Source organism: Falco peregrinus, chromosome 4, assembly GCF_023634155.1.
Source record: "Falco peregrinus isolate bFalPer1 chromosome 4, bFalPer1.pri, whole genome shotgun sequence".
Taxonomy (NCBI): Eukaryota; Metazoa; Chordata; class Aves; order Falconiformes; family Falconidae; genus Falco; species Falco peregrinus.
Genome location: NC_073724.1, coordinates 95,422,295 through 95,444,565, shown reverse-complemented (window position 1 = coordinate 95,444,565; position 22,271 = coordinate 95,422,295). Strand labels below are relative to the sequence as shown.

Here is a 22,271-nt window from a genome sequence, read left to right as displayed (position 1 = left end):
CCGCGCGGCCGTGGCGGGTGCGGGCGGGGCCGGCGCGGCGGGAGCGGCGCTCCGGGGGCGAGCGGGGGGGCATGGGAGCGTAATGCGCTGTGTGGTGATGTTGGATAAGGATACCCACCGGGTAAGCACAGAAAACCTGGACCATTTTATGGGACCCCACATGTAACATTCCCAGCCTTCAGGCATGCCGTAAGCATGGTCCTCGAGTCCAGCCTAAGGGAATTTTTTTCTGGAAAGGGGTCAGCGCTCTTGGAGGGTCTGCTGCGGCGGGATCTGCTGCAATGGAGACGGGAACGTGAGAACCAGGGAGACTCTGCAGAATGTACCAGCTTCAGTGGACTGGGAGTTCAGTTTGTTAATTAAGCAGCACATTAAGTTGACAAAAATGGTCAGAAGAGAGTACTACCAGGGAAATACCTGGCTCTGTCTCTGTAAAGACCGGTGGTAGCAAAGCTCTTCTCTTGGGTGGTTTATAGCTAAACACATCCCTGTTGGAACAGATTATAGTGAAGCTGGGCACGACAGAACTTGAATTATTCACAAATGTTGATTACAATATTGAGGTGCTGCTTGTTCAGTTCAGAGGAAAAACAAATTCAAATGCTGATGAAGCGTGCTAGCATGCCTCTTTGTCACACTTGGAATAGTGGGCCACTTTATTAGATGGCAGCTATGTGTTTTCCAAAATGATTTGACATACAGTCAGACTGCAGAGAGCAGTGGAGGTGGTGAAATATATTTCACCTTTTTTCCTTTAGCATCAAAGGTGCAAATTATGCTGCTGTCAAAAAAGAGCCCATTCAGGGGCAAGGACTCTGCACTTCACAAGCCTGGAAGTGATTTTTTTATTACTATTACTACTACTAATAATAATGATAATGACGATGATGAATTATTCTGAATTATGCAATTTTTCCTGGTTTTTTTGGAGGTGGTTTGTTTTTTTTTATTGGGGGGGGGGGAGGCTACACAGAAGATTAAAAATGCAAACTTGAAAATGCAGAATTACAAAGCAGTGTATCTCACACTGTATCCACAATTAAACATTTTTTTTTAATGCTCTTAATGTTGTGGAGGAACAGTTGTCTGCATGCTGATTTTACCTCATGAATTTGTTTCTCTGGGAACATTAAAGAGAAATTCTTGTCTTCTGGCTTTTTGTGGCTCACACCACCAAGTACTAATGTGTCAAACTGAAAAATAATGCATAGCCCTAATGATATCAAGTGTTGTTTTTTCTACTGTTTTTCAGTGGACAAGAGTGGTTGGGCATCTGTGATAAGTTGCGTTAATCACTTGAACGCATGTAGTCTCTTCCCTATTTCTTAAGAAGCTGTAACTCTCATTCAGCTCTGTGTATGTGTACAAAAATACGCATACCCAAACTTCAAAGTAAGTTATTCCAAAAACTGTATTGGCAGATTTAGGGCCTTGTGATATACTATATGTAAGAAAAAAGATCAAGATTTTGTTACAGATGACTTGGGAGAACATCTGTTTTCCTAATCATTTAGGTGAGGCAATCTGGGGCCCTGCCTGTGGCAGTCTTCTTGTAGTGTCTTCTTGTCTTCTGGCTTGTCTTGTAGTGTCAGCTCTTCACGATTTGAAAATCAGGCTAACCTCCTGTTGCTTGAATTAGAACGGGTCTGAGGGCTGTTAGTCTGTGAGTAACAACATGTTTTCTTGCATCTTCCTTTGATGAATCTGATATTGGCCGGTTTTTGGACTAGACAGTTCTGTGAACTGGTCCGGTGCAGGAATAGATGTCATACAGCGTGTCTTGTTTGGTAAGGGTATATGAAATACTAGCTAAAAGACATCTGCTTATGTAGATTTTCTCTCCTTTTATGTTTCAGGTAAGTCTGTGTTTGGATAGGATTCACTTTCTAGTTGGAGTGCCACTGTGTGTGTGCTAGATTACGTAGACTTTCTCAGGTGAGAAGTGGATAACTTTCCCGATAGCTTTGTACTTAGAAATGAGACTCTGTTTTGTAATTAGGTGGCATATCTGTCATGTAATTACGTCAGTTATCTCTGCCTAGGGAAGAAAGTTGAAGGAGTCACATGTCTCAATTTGTTTTTCGAAGTACAAGCTCCTCAAATTGATGGGCAGGAGCTCAACCAGAATGATTCTAGTTATCCACTGTGTAATCCCAAACAACAGTCTAGCTCTGCACAGCCCTGTACATAATATTGTGGATGATGTGTGGAAACAGGCTGTGGAAATCAGTTCTTCTAGTTCCCAAGACTAGGTGCTGAGACCATTCATGTCCTTCTCAGTATCAGGGCAAGTCCTGTGCCTGTCTTCTGTTTCTTCATCCTTTGGTTACCCATAGAGGTGCTGAGGAGGATGCTTGGTGTATCAACATCTTGAACATGCAATGATATGCTTCCAAAAATTCCTCAATATGGAACTCAAAGAGTACGGTTTGAATACTGAGTGTTCAGCTGACACTCTATATAAACAGTTTCCAAACAATTAATAGATCAAAATAATAAGGGTATTTGTTAGACAAAGTGTTTTGTAGAAATCCTGATCTTTGGTAGATGAATCTCAAACTGGAAAGAGGATCTAGACTTCAATTTACAAACATGTGGTTTCAACTTTATTAGTTACCCCAATCAACTGAAGGCATGTATAAACCTTTGAAAAATGAGGTCCTGCATTTGTAATGTAAGTCATTCACAAGGAATAGCTTGCTCACCGTCAGATGCAATAATTTTAATCTTGTTCTGATCTTTTCAGTTTTCTGTCAAAACTGTATTTTATAACATTATACTATATTTTAATAATAAATGATGTCTACACCATTTTTAAATTAACAGAACTCCAACTGGAATTTTTATATCTCAGTCCTGCTCTATTCTAAACTGAAACTGAAAGTTTGTGTCTAGCAAAACTGGCCTAAAGATATACTGTTACTGTATAGCTAGATGGCAGTATTCACATTGCTTTGAGAAAAACTAGGGCTATTTGAAAGATTTTCAGCAAAATCTGTCTGCTCTGTAAGTTAAATGGTATGGTCCTGTTTTGAAATGGGTTGCACACGAATGTTTGAATACCTAATATATCTGAAAATCTATCCATTTCATTTAGGTCTCTAAATTGGAGATGCATAATTTGGCCCTACAGGTAATGAGTACGAAATGTAGTATTTCCCTGTTCATCTAAAAAGATAAAAATTTGATTATGTGTCTACATCTTTCAAAACAGGCTAATATATTATTATATATGATTATTTTAATTTGAGAGTTTTGTAAATAAATAAATAAAATAAAATAAAAACATTCATTTTACATACTCTGCTTAAAATTTGAGGCGATATTAATAGGAAAACTGAATCTTTGCCATTGACTCAGCAGACCTTGAATCATTCTTATAATGATCTTTTAGTTTTTTCTCAGTAGAAAACCTCCCAAACCTCGTTTATTTCATTACAAAAGCAATTAAATGCAGTACAGTAAAATGCAGATGCTACTGAACATGTCTATAATAGGCTAATCTGTAAACACAATGAGTAGGGAAACAGATTCCAGCTTAAAATCCCAAGAAGCTACTTTAAGCAGCATTAGAGGGAAGCATATGTTTATGATAGTAACATGAAATGCTACAAGGTTGTTTTGATGATATATGAATTTTCATCCTTTCAGATACAGAACAACATACTTATTCAACAAAGTCTTTCTGAATGTCCAACAAGCTCCTTCCATCCGTCCCACCAAGCCTTACCTATCTTCATTAAGCGTAACCCCACCACCTCTTGCTTTGCCCTCTAAATGGACAAAGGCACTTTTTAGAACATTACCACATTTTTCTCCCTACTCAAGAAATATGTTTATTTGTCTAGTCCAGGCTACCATGCACAGTGGCATAAGCCTTCCAGTCCTTCATGTGTCAGCCCACATGGAGGTGAGACTGGGAAGACCTGGGACAGGGGAGCTTGGGCCCTGCTGGCTCACACAGTCTGAGGCTTACACAGAGCTTCTACTATGAGCAGAGTTGTGGGCTGGGTCCACCTTGTCCTCTCAGCTTTTTGGAGGATAACCAATATCCTGAGGCTAATTTGCTAAAACCCCTGCTTTGCCATTATATGCAACCTTGGCTGACTGACACTTTATGAGAAACAGAGTTTGCTTCCATTCAGCTGAAGACCAGAGCAAGTTGCAAGGAGCTTAGTGGCAAAAAAAGCACAGAGGAGTAAGACCAGTAAGATATGGGTATGGGTATGCATAAGGAGGAGACAAGTAGGCTTGGGAAATAATTTCTGTGCAACACAAGCAGTATTTTGTAAATAATAATAATTAAAAAAAAGTGGGCTAAGTAGTGTTGCTTTGTATTTGCTGTTGGATATAAGATGCCGTGTAAATGGCCAGTGACAACTGTGGATTGTTTAGGTCATTTGAAGGAGCATCTTGGAAGGTATTAGAAAAGTTGAATACTCTGGACGTTTGTTCTACACTATTGCGTGCTGACACTTCTGCATGAACAGAGTTGCGAATTCTTCACTTATTCTCATTCTTGTAGGCAGTTGTTCATGTGTTTATTTCAGTTGAGTGGAGGCTACCAAGTGTGACACCCATCCACAAGGAGAATCCAGGGAACTACAGGCCTGTCAGCCTGACCCCAGTGCTGGGCAACGTTGTGGATCAGGTCACCCAGAGTGCCATCACGCGGCATGTGCAGGACAACCAAGGGATCAGGCCCAGCCAGCATGGGGTTATGAAAGGCAGGTCCTGCTTGACAAACCTTATCTCCCACGACAAAGTGACCCCGCTTAGCGGATGAGGGAAAGGCTGTGGCTGTTCTCTACCTGGACCTTAGTAAAGCCTTTGACACCATTTCCCACAGCATTCTCCTGGAGAAACTGGCTGCTTGTGGCTTGGACAGATGTGCACTTCACTGGGTAAAAACCTGGCTGGACAGCCGAGTCTGAAGGGTAGTGGTGAGTGGAGTTACATCCTGCTGGTGACCAGTCACAAGGGGTGTTCCTCATGGCTCAGTGCTGGGGCCAGTCCTGTTTAATGTCTTTATTGATGATCTGAATGAGGGGATCGAGTACACCCTCAGTAAGTTTGCAGGTGACACCAAATTGAGGGGGGAGTGCTGATCTGCTGGAGGGCAGGAAGGCTCTGCAGAGGGGTCTGGACAGGCTGGACCCATGGGCCGAGGCCAGTTGGATGAGGTTCCACAAGGCTCAGTGCCGGGTCCTGCCCTTAGGTCACACCAGCCCCACATAGCGCTACAGGCTGGGGCAGAGCGGCTGGAAAGCTGCCTGATGGAAAAGGACCTGGGGGTGCTGGCTGACAGCCGGCTGAACATGAGCCAGCAGTGTGCCCAGGTGGCCAATAAGACCAACAGCATCCTGGCTGGTATGTAGATTATACACATACATGTGTGTATATATAAAATAGCATAGCAGTGTGTCCAGCAGGACTAAGGCAGTGACCGTCCCCCAGTACTCAGCACTGGTGAGGTCGCACCTCAAATCCTGTGTTCAGTTTTGGGCCCCTCACTGCAAGGGGGGTGTAGAGGGGCTGGAGCACGTCCAGAGAAGAACAATGAAGCTGGTGAAGGGTCTGGAGCACAAGTCTGATGAGGAGTAGCTAAAGGAACTGGGGTTGTTTAATTTGGAGAAAAAGAGACTGAGGGGAGACCTTATCACTCTCTACAGCTGCCTGAACAGTGGTTGTAGGCAGGTGGGGGTCGGTCTCTTCTCCCAGGTAACAAGCAATAGGACAAGAGGAAAGAGCCTCAAGTTGCACCCGGCGAGGTTTAGATTGGATGTTCGGAAAAATGTCTGCCCCAGAATCATTGTCAAGCATTGGAACAGGCTGCCCAGGGGAGTGGCTGAGTCCCCATCCCCGGAGGTATTTAAAAGTCATGTAGATGTGGCACTTAGGGACGCAGTTTAGTGGTGGCCTTGGCAGTATTAGGTAAACAGTTGGACTAAAGGTCTTTTCCAACCTAAATGATTCTATGATTCTATGATGCTATTTTTACTGATTTTGCTGCTAACTGCTTAAAAATTGTCTCTAAATATATGCAAAGTTATATATTCATTTACTAGTGAGGTGGTATTATTTCCTAGAACCTACCTGTCCATGACATTCCTGTGCGGGGGGTTCACAGACGCAGAAAAACGCGGGGAAGCTCCTGTGCTGAAAGGGCTTGCCATCTCCATAGTAGACTAAAGACAGCAGGCGATACAGATGAGAAGTCCAAGAAAGCCATGGGACTGTTCAGAGCCACATTCAACCTTAAATTAAAGTAAATTAAAGAGCAAATAGTGTTGTGTTGTCTTCTGAAAATCAGCTCTGCTACACACTTTTCGAGGGTCCATGGGGACAGGATGGACATGGACTGTGTGTCAGACAGGCTGGCTCCCTAGCAGGGGGAAAGAAGAGGGAGAGCCAACAGGAGTGCCTTTTCTCAGGTGCCACTTCAGCTCTGACACTAGTCATAAGAGCCTTTAGGACTGGGCCAACCTGATCTAGAGGACCTAGCCAGAGGAGATCCTGGATGATGTGGGCATACTGTCTTTCCTGGTAAACTGTTGCTGTGGCCTTGGCATTATAACAGGGGTGAATTTAGCTCTGCTATCACAGTTCAATTATTTATGAATTTCAGTTCACTGTCCTTGGAAATACCATTGACAGAATCTTTTCTGCTGCTCTCTGTAATTTCTTATCTCTAGTTTATGGGCTAGACTGCAGAAAGCAAAGCAGGCTAACTATGTAGTGTGCGGAGGTGTCAGCCTAAAATCAAACAATACTGCAGCGAAAATTAGGTTTTGCTCAGTGCTGTCTATTCTGCAGACTATAGGATAGTACAGAGATGCTTAAACCTATTCTCAGTATTTCTGCATAACAGTGAAGGTTATACTATGGACATATCTACTTGAAATCATAATGTGAATTCTAACCATGATTTTATTAGCAAAAATGCACCATTACATTTCTATTCAGTAATTCTGGTCTTACAGCCCTCTTCTGACTGCCTTGCTTGCTAATGCATAGACTAAAAGGTTTCTGAATTTTCTTTATTTCTGTAAATCCAATGCCCGTGATTTTTCGTTTATAGGAATGGGATTTATATTTATCAGCTCAGTGGAGGAAATCTGCCATCAGAACCTGAAATGAATCTCCAGAGTTTTTGTAGATGGGCAATATCAACCAAAGGTCAGTAAATTTCATAATCAAAAGCTGTATAATACAGAACAAAGGTTAAGAGTTCATTAAAACTCATAATCAGAGGCTATAAAAGTTGAATGAAAAAGTCACCTGAAAGTTCACAGCTCCATTATTAATACTTATATAGGGAGCTCAGTGCAAAGCTTGGCCTTGAGTGTACAAGGGAAACACGCTAGGTAATACATTACTTGTAAATATGATTGAATTTAATTTTAAATTCGCCAAAACAGCAAAAAATGAGACTGTGATGGTACAGACACCTACGTACATCCTCAGTGTTATGGACTGCCCTGTGGTAAATGGACCTACATGTGTAGGATTTTGTCCAAGTGTGTGTAGAGAATTTGTGACCCATTAACCACTCTGTGCTTATGCTGATTCCTCTTTCCTAGGTTAGAAGGCTGCATCCTTTACTTAGAGATACCTCATGGTTATTCCAGCTTGGCAACCACAACACTTAAGCACCTGAAGCATATATAAAACTTGAACTTTAAATAAAAGTTTCTTTGTTATTGGCTTTATGTACTTCCCTAGGTAAATTACCTAGTACAAGCACTGGAATGTTGTTCCACCATTGTATAAATAAATTACAGTAAAATTCCTGTTTTCTTCATTCAGTCTTCTTGGGTGAAGGAGAGTTATGTATTAAATTTAGTGAACATGGAACTCTCCTGAAATGAAATAGGTATTTTTTTAATTTTCTAGAAGGTATATTAGACTTCAAAATTATTTTAATTGAAATATTTAATATCTTTCCTTTTTATACAGGGATTACAAGGAAAATCCTTCTGGGGCTAATTTAACACAAACAAGTCCCAATAACTAGCACTGGGAACTCTAACCTGCTGGATAAAGTGTCTGTATGATATTGAAATGCAAGTAACAAGGTTATATCCCAAGGATTACATTTTTATGAGAAATTTTTCATACCTTTTATTCCCTCAGTGTTTGAGACATTATTGTATTCCAGTACAATTATTTTATTACCCTCAAATATTACTTATTTATTGAAATATTTAAGAAAATATAATATGCAGCATAATTAAGTCTAGATTTTTATGTGCATAGGTCTTGATACGTGCTCTTAGGGAATTAACCTTGTTTGAAGTCTGTACTTGTAGGACGAAAATACCCTTTCACTTTCCCTCTTGCAATTCAAGTGAACTAATATTAATTTAATTCTTCAAAAGCTCAGGAATTCATGCTGTCTGCATACTAGCGGAGTGCAGAGAGGCTGAGGGCATAATTACCTTAACAGTCAAATCATCCTGGTTTAAAAACCAATCAATGAACCCACTGGTGAAGAACTGTTTCTTTTTCTTTGATTTGGCAAGTTTTTAGCACCACTGATGCTGTTCATGGTAGGTCCTCATCACAGTCACATCTGCAGACCTGATGGGATGATGAACTGCAGTGTGGAGGTGGGGAACTTGTCAGAATAGCCTTGCTGCCAGAGAAAAAGGGGCACCACTTGCAACCTAAGGATCTAAAATACACCCTCTAAGCTATGTCTCAGGTATATAGTAGATAGTAGTTAATTTCTTTTGTTAGCATAAGCTAACAATAAGTGATAGGACAGGGATCACCATTCTTTGCTGAGAACAGCGACTCTGCAAAACTAAGGTGCCGTGAGAAAGGTACACTTCTGTGCGTAAGGAGGCACATGCATTTGGAGGATAGGGGCTTGCATTATCCAGGAAAATAACTCCTCCACACAGTATCAGCTGTAATGGTGAAAGGTAAATTCACTTTCTTCACAATATGCCATGTCCCTTCTTGAACTGTTCAAATGATTACTTTGTTCTAATTTACAGAAAACACGTATTTGAAGATACTAATTCTGACTGGGTTTTACTTGCAAAGCACTTCAAATTCGATAAATATTCAATACATATTTACTCAAGCAGAACCTGTTCCACTGTTCTTGTCTACTGCATAAATTTTTCAAGTATTTTCAAAAGCTGCCTGAGTAAAACTACAGATATTCAAGAGCAGAAGATTGTTCTCCTGGCTTCAAGGATGGGTAGTTCAGTGGCTTACATAATTTTCTTGTTTTGTTTGAAGCCTTTAAAAAAGAAGTAATTCCTGTAGACATTTTTATTTGGTAGGTGTGAAAACAGTGATTGTATAAAAAATGCTTTTCGACTGAAACTAGGGTGCCAAATGCAACCTAAATTTGAGTTAATCCCTATTGAACTGAATTCTGTCTTAACAGGATTATACACATCAGAGGTGAGACAGCTTCTAGTTCTTTGGTCTAGTTTGAAATACGTACAAGTAAGACAGCTTATATCACCTCTGACACAGCACTCATTTTCTGTATTAGGTCCTTCTGCCTCAGGTTTTGCACGTATTATAAGAGCAACATTCTCTGGTGTTGTTAGCTATTGCCCTATCTTTGATGTTCCCTTCTGGAAAAGATTATAGCCAAAAAGATCTGGAAAGAAATTAAAAATCAATAATAAAAATAGGAATGCTCATTTAAAGCAACAGGTATGGCATATACTGCATTTCCCTAAATACATGCTGGGAATACTCCTTTCTAAAACCATTCTTGCCTCTTGAGCAGTAGTTCTGCTCTCTTGTTAGCCAGCACTGACTACACTAATCTGTGTAATAGCACCTGATGTCAAGACCTACAAATGATCCTAGATGTTAGTTTATATCAAATACACTCAAATAGCATTGTATTAAGATGCAATGAAACTGTGACTCTAACATAAAGAGTGATGAACCAGACTTCGTGAGACTGATGGACAAAGAGAAGAAGCTAACATAAACAAGCTAGTGGGGCTGATATCACATATAAGGAGGAAATATAAGACAATGTATGACTGATGCAGTACGATATAGGTATGGAAAACTGAAATGTTTTACTAACAGTTCAGTGATATCCAGGACATTGCACTACCTGGGCAAGGCAACAGTAATTCTGTGCTAATGTAAGGGCTCTGGAGGGAAAAAGAGCCTGTTCCAGGCTAGTGCTTACATACGCTTTCTGACTGTAAAACAGGAAAACTTTCCAAACTTGATGAGGTAATGGGAAGTTTTATGTTATTAAGAGTAATGGGCTAACAAGTGTTCATTGTCAATCTTGGTCAGTCTAAAGTACCTTGGAAGCCAGGTGGTATAATTAAATCAGATTGAGCAATTACGCTGGAAATACCCACATCAAATGAAGACGGTTCAGAAGTTTCTTGGACTAATTCTGTCATTAACTGCAAAAAACCCCTAGCTAATTATCTTATTATAGTACACTGTTTAAGCCTTAACCCATAATCAGCATAATCAATAGTGTTACTTTGTGGACACATTCTCAAAAGAAACATTTTACTTAGAAAACACATGTGTAAGTGTCATAGGGCCTTATGAATAAAACATTTGTTATTAAAATTATTGAATACAGTCCTCAGCTAATCCCACCACTTTTCCACTGTTAGACGTGCTTACTGTTATAAAGGCTGTTGCCATGTGTGTTCTTGAAGTACAAAGCATGGTGCGGTGCTTACTGCCACCAGCTGCTGGCCAGTGCAAATTATCCACCTTGTGCAGTAACCTCTTTCTGAGGAGCAGCAATAGCAGCTGGAGTTGGTGAGGGCCAGGAGCTCTTAAAATGGAAGCAGAAAAGGACATATGTCCGAGGCCTTGTTCATACTTTGTGATTCGATTTCCATACAACCCAGAAAGTGTCTCGCTGTGAGACCCAAGTTTGCTGTGAAGCCCTTGAAAACCAAAGCAGTTTCGATCTCCAGATAGAAAGAAGAAGGTGTACAGAGCCACCAGGGTGTATTTGCACACTGACTCCTGGAAAGGTGTCCTCTGCACATGAAAACTCTTGTGTGCGGACCCAAAACAAAAGAGAATGAGGCTTCCCAGTCTTTCAGAAACCTGAAGGGGTGAGGATATCCCCAGGTGCAGAAGCTGAATCTACGTCTCTCATCCAGTTGCCTTTTTCTCTTTGCAGATATTTTGATCCTCCTTTGTCACTCCTCTAGGGCTGGAGCTGAGACAGTCTAATGCCTCCAGTGCACCATAACCACAAAGCAGTTGCAAAGAGGTGCACCATCATGCACAGTATTAGATAAAAACACCGATTTCTTCAGTTTCCCTGTTGAATAACTATTCCATAAAGAATCAATGATTTGGCTCTGTTGATTGTTGTGTATAAGTGTTAGCAACTAGGTTGGTCCAGAGCTGTAGCCTTCTAAACCACATCTTTTGCTGCTCTTTTAAAACGTCAGCATTCCTAGAACTATCAGATCAGAATGTCCTCATGGTCAAGAATTTGGGAGGAATGAAAAGTCTCTAGGTTTGCTGGCTGTCCACAGCTGTAACAGAGGTGGCCGGTGCACAAGGAGCTGATTCCTGGCTCCCCTGAGCACAGCTGTTGCGGGAGCTGACATCTGGATTTGGAGAAAGCCCAGGAGTGGTGCAGGGGGTGGGTCGAGCAGGCACTCCGGCACTGCTTTCTCTTTGTCAAAGTATCTGCATGCCTTGCACAAGTGACAATAAGGACCAATTAATTTGGAAACCTGCAGGAAGGTGGTACGTCTGTTATAACTCTTGGACATTTGGAGTGATGATGGCCTAATGATGTGGAGCACCAGTGTGCTGAGAGCAGCTGGGGTGTTAGCAGTGGTGCTGGCAGGTGTGAGAGCACTGGGTGGCCCAAGGGATGGTGGGGGAGCCCCCGCCAGGCAGCTGGGGACCGGGATGGTCCAGCCCGGCTTGGTGTGTGCATGGGCTGTGCCTCTGGGATCAGGGGGCAGATGCATGCTGCTCCAGCAGCAGTTGCTTGAAAACTGACAAACTCCATCTCACTTCACCCCTGCCACGTCCCACACTTGAAGTCCTTGCATTTCCCAGCCTTCCCCCATGGTCCATCCCTCTGTGCCAGGAGGCAGCTACCTGCACTAACCCTGCAGTTTTGAGTCACTGTGAGCAGCAAGTCCTGTGTATCAGCTGGAGAAGCTGACTTTCACAGCTCGTCCTGTATCATTGCTGTAGAACCCCTGTGGGCTGTTCCTCAGAAATGGCTGAGTTTCTGTGATGCCTTTGCTGGTGTATGCAAGTAATTAAAATCTCTGTATAAAAAGCTCTTTTGAATGAAATGTCTTATACAAGTATGTTATTATCATTGCCAAAAATGGTGTTGAAACCGTGCTTATCTCTATCTTGTCTTTCCCAGTTTGGTTCCTTTAGCAAAAGGCATAATAATAATGAATAATGTGACAATACCATCTTTTTCTATTGCTTTAGTCTTCACCATGTGTCAGTATTATCTTTCTCAGCAGTCATCATTGCAATGAGTGAATAGAAACTGTTATTAGGAGGCTGCATTACAGCTTAAATTGCACGTAGCAATCACCTTGAATTTGATTGTCTGTCCTTCAAGCAAATTCTAAGCGAGAAAACCGTTAGTGATACCTTGGTGGTCCTGATGTACAGCACCTTTACAAACAAGTCAAATGTTAATAAATTAAGTTAATTCCCAGAAATAATGGCCTGTGTTCTTGGAAATGAAACTAAATCCTATCACTTTACTGGATTCTTATTAAAGCTGGACAAACACTCGGTTTATGATTTGGAGACTGCCAGTAAAGCAAGAATATGCATTACTCATCTACTCTTCACTTCTGAGACTAGAATCAGATGGAAGTTGCATATAAACGTTCTGTGTTGTTCAATAAACAAATGACAATAGAGGCATAGAGAAGGTAGCTCTTGATAAACAATGACTTATGAAAGAATTCCTAGACAAGCTGTTTCCAGTGGATGGGAGTGGCCTCCCATGTATTTAATTTTGGTGTGAGTTTCTACAAGTTGATGTGTACACAAGTGCTAATTAGCATGACTGTACATCAGCTTGAAGCTCTCTTGGTAGCTAATACCAGCAGTGCTACAACTAGCTGTGTAAATGAAGAAATGTGTGGTGGTCACTGTTGTACTATGCTATTGGAATTATGAAGATGTTGCAGTCACTTGGTAAAAGACTGCAGGATAGAGAACCAGGTATTTTGGATCTTAGAGCAGTAGGGCTAAAATCTATATAGAGCTTCAGGTGCAATATTCATTTCTTGGAAATAGACTGAGAAAAAACATTTTTTTTCAAGTAAGAAAAAAGCTATAGATGTTTTTAAAATCTAGATATAGATCTCTGCACCACAGAAGATGGCTGGCAAATGCTAAAACAAAGACCAAAGGGCACTTGAGAGAAGCATCCTTGTAATCTTTTTGCTGCTTTTCTTCTCACCTTACCTGCAGCTGTTAGGCATGAAGAGGTGTGCTGTGGAGCACCCCACCAGCTTTGCCTACCTGCCTGTCAGCAGCCAGCTCTTTGTTTTTCTTCTTTAGTTACATCTCTTAGCTTTTCTTTGACTTTATAAGTCCTGTGGTTTATCTTTTATTGCTCACCAGAGGGAGATAACAAGAATAAAACTCTTTGTTCAAACAGTGATAAAAGCACGAGAGGGAGAGATGGACTCTTCCATCTTCCATCAATCAACAAAAGTCAGTCTGAAAGAACCCTGTGTGTGTGAGGTTGTGGATTAAGCAGGTGCGTTGAGCCCATGTAGGAAGCAAATGTGATGCCAGAACAGTTTGCTTCATCCTTGTTGCAAACCACCTGCAAAAGATTTGCAGGAGAAAATTACTGTCTGCAATGATTCATACACATTTCTACCCAGAACATCTCTCTCTCTGTGGGAAGGGAAGCAGTGACAAATTGTTCGAGATCGTGGGTAGCCAAAAGATCCTGACCCTGCAAACTGCATATCAGAATCTCCTGTAAGCTTTGGGACCAGTTTGTGGCAGCAACTCTCCCAGGGTCCCAGCACTTCATTTTTGCAGGATGAGGTTACACTGGGCAAGTGGTGATAGCAGCCTTAGCAGCACATGCTGGTTTGCTTTTTCCCACCACAGAGAATTCAAATAGTCCCCTCAGCACTTTCTGCCCCCTGGGGGGGTCCATCTCCTGCCTGAGGACTGTTCTAGACTCATGAGACAATGCGGATCAAGAGTGAGAGGGTGACCACTCCTGTTCTAGACAGCATTCTGAGCATGAAAATCTCAATTTTGCTAAATATAGCTTTTTCACCAAGAGATGTTTAACATACAGAAATCGGAGTATAGAGCCCCTGGTGGGCCAGATTATTAGACTGAAATTCCTTCTCAAGAAAGGTATTTTTCTCTCTAATCAAAAAATGAAATTACTACATCACCCAGTGTCATAGTCTATTTACACTTTAATTTTTCTAATTGAAGACATTCTTATAAAGGTCTCCCCTGACCGCTGCTCTAGAGCTGAGGTGGCTGGGAGTAGCCTGTATGGTAATTACAACACAGAAAGGGGACAGGGTCCCCTTTAGTGTCTCTTAGTCAAGGAGACATCTGACATGAAGCCTCCCTCATCTTAACTTGGGATGCCTATTACCTGAGCCTGCTGCCAACAGCACTGACAATTTTGTGAATCTAGGCTGTCATTCCTCACACTTTTCAATGGTCCTAAAACAACCCCTCAGAAAAAAAAACAACCCAACATTTCCTTTGTAGCAGAATAAAATAAATGCAAACGCCTGAAAATATTTATTTTATCTCAGTATCCCTTCTTCTTAGGTTTTTGGTGGGATTTTTTTGTGTTGAGCCACAAGGAAAGAAAGGATATTGGCACAATCCTAATCTCTACTACCAGGCAGAGGATTCAGACCTTGGGGGTTTATTACCAAGAGAGTGGGGGAATAGCCCCTCTCCAGGTAGCAGGGCTCTCCCTCAGTGAGACTTGTTGGCCACAGACTCAGCTGAATGCCAGGCACGATGGTTGATATGGATCTTGCTACAAAGGGAGATTTTTGTTCCCTGAAAAAGTCATGCATTTTCCTTACTCAGAGTCTGTGCACACTCTTTTCCACATGATTTCAAAATACACTCTTTTCAAAACCATTGTCAAAAGCATAAAGAAACAAAATTATTTTTCCTTAAATACCGCATATCTTATTTTTCTTATGATCTTAATTTTGCAGTGGTTTTCTACAGATAATGCTGCACATGGTACAGTATATGTCGGCAGGATTATTCAAAAGCCAAGCGCAGGGGAAGGAAAAATATAAGGTTTATCTCATTATCTTTAGGAGCATCCAGATAAAATTGTAAATGGGTGTTTTCATAAAGCTTTCCAGTTCTCATCACACAGTACTAATTAAAGCTTTGTATAAATTTGCACATCTTGTCACAAGCACAGAGAAAGTAATGGGAAAATTAAAAATGCAAGCTTTGCTGACATGCACGTGAACTTTTAATTTTGCATATTTTTTCTATCTTTGTTTTGAACAAGAATTTGAAGAAGAATTTTGCAGGGGAATTTAATGCTCTCCTGTTAAGAGAGCTCTTTCCTATGTGTGTGTGTATTGCTGTACTAGCCCTAGCAATACCTGCACGCTGAACACAAAATTCACGCATGGAGCTGAGCTAATACAGACACACGAGACATTCAGCCTTCTCCCAAGAGCCTTGCAATACAATTTAAAATAACTTCCAAGCTTGAGGAGTAATAATAATTGGGAAGAACGAAGGGAGAGGGACAGGATATCTCGGATAGCACTGTGACACTCAAACCATTGTAGGTTTAGCTTTAAGCCCTTTAATTTCCTATGCAGTGAGCATTTGGCTGGGTGGATATTACTGGCTGCCTCTGATATCAGAGAAAAGCAGGAGCCTGTTCCGGTGGGAGCTGCACAGGCAGATTTGTTCAGTGGAGTATTTCTCCCCTCTGAAGGCCACTTAGTGTTTCCAATGTGGCCCAAAAAAAAGCTCGTCTTCCTGAGAGCCAGACTGCCTCTTTAATTCAGAGCAGCACCAGGGTGTGATGGTTTCCTCATTATTTGAGGTATCTCTCTCCTGTCAGTCAGGGTTGCCTCTGCGTCAGGGAGCTGATGCACTCCACACTGCAAAACTTTGCAAGAGGCGAGGTGATGTTCTCATTAAAGAAACCATGAATCCCTTAGGAACATCCCAGCCTTCAAGAAACTCAGTTTGTTGTTTGACCTGTTTTCTTCAGAAAGGCTGCTGGAGAATGCAGAGGAAAGGTCTGACATATGGTACCCACACTGACACGTTGGGCAGAATCACAGGAATACGTTATTTATGAATCACTCTGTATTAATTCACCTACAGGTCTCTGGAGAATACAACTTGTAAACAAAATTCTTAAAATGTTACCTGAGGTACTGCACAGCAGATCAATTAATAATTATTAATCCACTAATAATGAGTGTTTTTTACAGTTTAATAGAGCTCTGTGCTGAACTTAAGTGAAAGGTTGTTTCAGGTGGTTGTAGGGACTATAGATTTTCTATGGGGAGGTATGTGTTTGATTGCTCACTGCCTTGGATTTTGTATAATCACATGCATATGGAAAAAATGCTGGAAAGCTGTATCAAATCAGACTGGTAATGACACACAGTTTGGACAGTTGCAGGTGACCATATGGGTGGAGAATCAGAACCTCTTCTGTGAAGACAGTGGGGAAAGACCAGGCTCCAAAGCCTAACTCAGACAGTAAAAGATAGGAATATGTTTGTAGCAACTCATTAACAGTGCATTTATTCTATGTAGCACTTCCTATAGTGGCTTCTGAATGTGTCGTTTTAGTAGTCTTTTTTATTACCAAGTCTCAACAGATCATGCAAAAAAATGAATTGTGACTTGGCAGTCACAACGTTAGTCTGCTGCACATTTAAACAGACTGTTGAAAGAGAATTTTTTAACAGCTAAAATCCAAGCACCTGGCAAACAGAATGTTTTGCAAGGAGATTGGTTTATTTCACTTGACAGTTTTATTAAACTTTAATCACCTTCTCAGTGCCTGCATTGTCTAGTACCCACTGTTCCTATGGCCTAAATCGGGGACTTCTAAAAAGATGAATACTTATTTTTCTGATTCTTAAGCACAGTGCAGTTCTGCTGTCTTTCATTATTAACTGTAAACCAGAGACAGAAATCGTTGAGATAAAATGAGGCAATAAAACAAAATTAAAGTGCTGTCAACACTAGATTTGTCATGAACTTAATGAGCTTCGCCATAAAGGGTTCTGATTATAGGTAATATTTCACAATGCCATTCATCACTCAATGAAATAATATACTTTTAGGAGACAACTGTTACTGTGTTCTGAAATTATGATGGCACTTACAGACGAGACTGATGTGTGCTGTGAGCAGTTGCCATTGCTGCTGTGCTCCAACTAAAGGCTATGTGCATTGTATGAAGTTAAAGTTGTCTCCTACCCAGTGTTTACATTACAGAAAGTTCAAAAAGCAGTAACAGGACACCCAGATCAGCTTGAACTGTCTCCTACTAGCCTTTCCTATGGTTTTATGCAGATATTCTGTTTCCCCCACTTCCCTCCAGTCTCCACGTCTTCCCCATGCTGCAGAATGCATGTGACACGTGCAGCTGAGGCATGTTACAAGTCAGTAGCCAGAGGTATATGATAAGGCTACTGACCTGTCTGGCTCCCCAGCCCCATTGACCAAACGCACATTAGTAGGCAAGCCTCACCTCACAGAGACAGCCTTTATGGCAAGCACTGTGCAATGTTTACATTTCTGGCACAGGGAGCATAGTGAGACACTTTAATTGCTCTATCCTTGCCCCTGGTACCTGGGAAGCCTGCCCTCCAGTTGTTTTCTAAGAAAGTGAAAACCCTGAATAATTTGCGGAAGAACTTAAAGGCAGATTTTCCAGCTGGGTCAGATCTTTCATTTACCCTTAATGTTTTTTTCTCAACTGTAAATCTAGTTGTTTCCATAGATTACTTTCACTTCACATCTGTGCAGATGAGAAAATGAGGTCAGACAGATCTGCTAGGTGTAATCCTCTACTTATTTGCTTGAGGTGAAACTTAAGGTAGTTGCCAAACCTGTAAAAACAAGAGAGGAATGAGGATCTATCAGCACAATGACCCACATCTGGTGGGTGTGCACAAGCAATATCAGAAGGGCCTTGCTTGATGGGGAATCTGCTTGGAAACATCTTTTGTGTCCACAAAGAGCTGTGTAGAAATGACAGTCTGAATAACGAAGCAGCTGACTTCAGTGCGGACACAGGTACTTAGATGTCTAAAACCTGGAAAACATTTTAATTGTGCCTGGACCATTACGCTTCTTGTTATTTTTAGCTGCCATGACACAAAAGTTATTGGCTGGCTTTCTTGTTTGCAGAAGTTGAAAAGATTACATCAAAGCTAATCAAAAAGGCAGTTTTAGAGCTGAAAGCTGTGACACGTCAGTCCAAGTTGATGTGCAGAATCAAACTCTACGACTCAAGGAGTTATAAAGCAGGTGCATTTATTACAGTGCCAGGTGCAAGGGGGATTGCTCCTCCTAACTTGCACACTTGATTTTACTCACAATACATATTTCATACAGTGAAGTTGGTTATAGTTCCACCCAAAGTCTACACCTCCTAACTAATTATTGGTTAGCTGCTTTCTTGCTTCCATTTAAAGGTACAGTTCATTTTAAATTTACTATGCATGCTCCCTGAGCAGAGGATCCACCCTCTTTGGGGGGGCCATCTGAGTAGGAGGTCACAATCTCCCACTACCACAATTATTTTACCCTGGTGTCCTTGAGTCTTATGTCTTCAGCAGTTTGTTTCCTTTTAGCAGTTAGCGTGGCCTTGTCAGAAGGCTCCTTATTTACATTCTTGTTGAGCTCATCTACATCAGTACTAACTGTCCCCTTCTGGGAATGCTGAGTGGGCTGAGCTCCAAACCTTCTCTCGCAGACAACGAGGCTCCCGCTTGTGTGTTGATGGTTCCTGTTACCTATGTAACTCCTGCCTGCAGCACAGTTTTAGGTTTCTTGCTATATTTTCTCGCATCAAAGTCCTGAAAATCCTTATTGACGCTGCTAGTCTGACTCACACCACTGCTTCCTCCTCATCAGAGCACTCTTCATCTGGAGGAGTATGGTAGAGTCTGAGAAAATCTGATCACATATTAGCTGCAATATTCAATGCATCAGTATTTCTGAAGCCAAGAAATAAATACTTTATATGCATTATGACTTTAATTGGTGACCTGATGAACAGTATTCTGTATTCCTCAAATACGTAGTCATTGCTTTCTTTTAACCACATTTTGTCACTGATCTGTGTGATATCAAGACATCAGGACATCAAGAATGTAGGCCTAAGCTATGGGCTATAATGTGAGGCTATGACAGGTGTTCTGGGTAATCTGATATGGACAGGGAAATAAAAAATCAAACCCACAGCTAGCTGTGACCATTATCAATGGCTTACAGCTTACAGTGCACACAGCACTGGACTCAGCATTGACACTGAGTTAAGTAGCACTGAGTAGCCCAGGGAAAGCCAGGGAGCTGTAAATCTGGGACATTTTCTGGTATCCTTGTAAATGTCAGCCAAAGCATATATAGTATCGTTTTGCTTTTTGATGTATGCCAAATCACTTTAGGATTGTGATTTGTAAAAGTGATTTTCCTTCCTTTCTGGGGCACTCTGGAAGATGCTGTTAAGGTTGTGAAAAAGGCTCGCTAGCTCTTTAACAAAGTCCTGACCCCAAAAATGCTGGAGTAAATGGAAACCCTCATTTTATCTCTAGTCATGGTTAGATGAAGTCACAAATCTCCTGGGATTCATTACAAAATCCAGAACAGTGCAGCGCAGTTCAACACCTGTAGCTTGAAAGTTTACTCTGCTCAATAGCTGGGGAGTTTTTGGACCATCATTTCCCTTTGGATATTCATAGCATGTGGACATGATTTTGTCTTTGGTCTTTCTGTTATTTCACAGGGATGAGATCCAAGCTCGGTGTCCACCACTGCATATACAACACAGGACACCCTCAGTCCAGTACCTGTGTCACCCCACACTCCTCAGGACTGAGAGAGGAACCACCCACCAGCAGCCATGTTTCTTGGTAACTTCCTATTGTCAGACCATGGTTACTCAGGGCATTATGTCAGTTGTTTCAGCCTGTTTTTATTGACTGGGTAAATAACGCTCTTGATTGCAGCAGTTACAGTTTTCCCTGTGGTTATGTTTGGCAGCAAGCTGCTCACCCTTCTTTAACTGCACTGTTAATTAGGAGGTCTATGTTTCCCTTCTTGTCAAAAGCAACTAAGCTCCCTGCCACTGGAATCCCTCCTCCTCTCTTCTCCTAGGGTGAGAGAACAGTGATCGTTTGCTTGGTTACGCTTCAGGTTTTCTGTATGCTTTTAATAAAATCTGTAATTAATACTTTGAGTGGGTGTTTTTTTTTCCTGTGGCTGAGCACATTTTGTGCACAATTTTTAAATGGCAGTAAATAAAATAAAGAATACATAATTGTGCTCCCAGTGTGACACTGACGTTTCTCATAACGTGGCAATAGCCTGAGTGGCTAAGTGTGAATGTCTAAAAGAAGTCAGCATTGTATTTGTAACAAGCATCCTGTCTTCATTAACTAATCAAGTCTTACATGGAACAATCTGCCCAAACACTGCCAAAGATTTGGCAGTGTTAAAATCCAGGGACGCTAGACTTTCTGGGAACACAGAGTAAGCTATTAGTGCCCTTTTCCTGGGTTTTAGAAGAAAGCAGCAGCAGTCTTTGACCTGTGAAAATCTATAAAGAGCATGAAGAGCTTGAATGGACTCCAGCTGAAGCCAAAGATAAACTAGACATGTCAATATAAGCAGAAATGAGCCCAAAACATCCACGTATGGGAAATGGATAACTAGTATTTCTAAATACAGAGTTTATATTACTTATTGTCATCAGATATCACAGCTTGTGAGTTTGGTTTTAACTTTAAAAAAATTAGACATTAATACGCTTCTAGATACAAAATAATCACAAGAGACTGTGTTCATCTCACATAACTTGTTGAGACAGTCTCCATCTTTAGCCAAAGGAGAGACAAAGGCACCTCCTGAGGCTGACTCAGCTTTTCAGTCTTTAAGCCTCAGTTTAAAATGAGAAGTGCCCTTCTCTTGCAGGGGAAGATAAATTTCAAATTTGTCTTCAAGAGAAGATAAATTTTCAAGCAAGACATACTTCACTTTCCATACCTGGACTACAAGAACATTTCTCTGATTTATATGCCACTCGTCACTATTCACTGTAAGTCTGGAGTACCATGAGGATGCAGCACTTTTTATATTCAGACAATATGCACATGAAAGGGATTTTGTATTTTTCTGAGTAATAAAGTGTTGGTCCTTGTCTGAGGTAGGCTGTTCAACTAGATGAATCACAGGTCTGCCTGGAAGACACATAAACCTATTAATGTATTCTTATTCTTACCTACTTTCATATTCTTTTAAGAGTTTTACATTAGCTTTTAAAACCTCAACTTAAATTTCTAAATGAAGTCATATTTATGTAGCCTTTGAATAAAAAATACATATATTGGCTCTGAAGAAACATATTATTCTCTAATATGAAGTGCCTTGTTCAATACTTACAAGTCCCTTACCACTTTGTACTGTAACATTTCCATATAGTTTGATTTGAAGGCATCCAACTATTTTCAAGTTTTGAGAAACTACATAGGTAGGTTCATTACAATGCCTTAAGACAGAAATCACAAGATGCATTTAGAAACTTGAGCCTGGGAGAGGATAATATCATATGCCATATCCATGCAGCCTTCAGCATCTATTGTGGAGATACAAGGAACGGCAGCTATCACATTGAAAGTATGGGTTAGATAAAGTGACAGGGAGGCGGATGGAAAACTGCCTGAAATGCCAAGCTGACAGGACTGTGGTCAGTGGCACAAGGTCCAGATGGAGGAAAGTCACTACTGGTGTACCCCAGGGGTCCATACTGGGGCCAATCCTGTTTAACATCTTCATTAATGACCTGGATGATGGGAAAAAGTGCACGTTTAACACGTTTGCACAATACAAAACTGGGAGGAATGACTGATAAACCATGTGGGTGTGCTGCCCTTCAGAGGGACCTCAGCAAGCTAGAGAAATGGGCTGTGAGAAACCTCATGCAGTTCAGTAAGGGGAAATGCCAAGTACTGCACCCGGGGAGGAACAAGCCCAGGCACCAGCATATGATC

General features: G+C 41.2%; 1 long non-coding RNA gene across 1 annotated transcript; it reads left to right on the top strand.

The window, feature by feature from the left end:
* Nucleotides 1-31: 31 nt before the first annotated feature.
* Nucleotides 32-20,459, top strand: LOC106112726 (uncharacterized). The gene is made up of 3 exons (XR_001227188.3): nt 32-121; nt 7,082-7,179; nt 20,009-20,459. It is a non-coding gene; the product is annotated as an uncharacterized LOC106112726 (long non-coding RNA).
* The last annotated feature ends 1,812 nt before the right edge of the window (nt 20,460-22,271 follow it).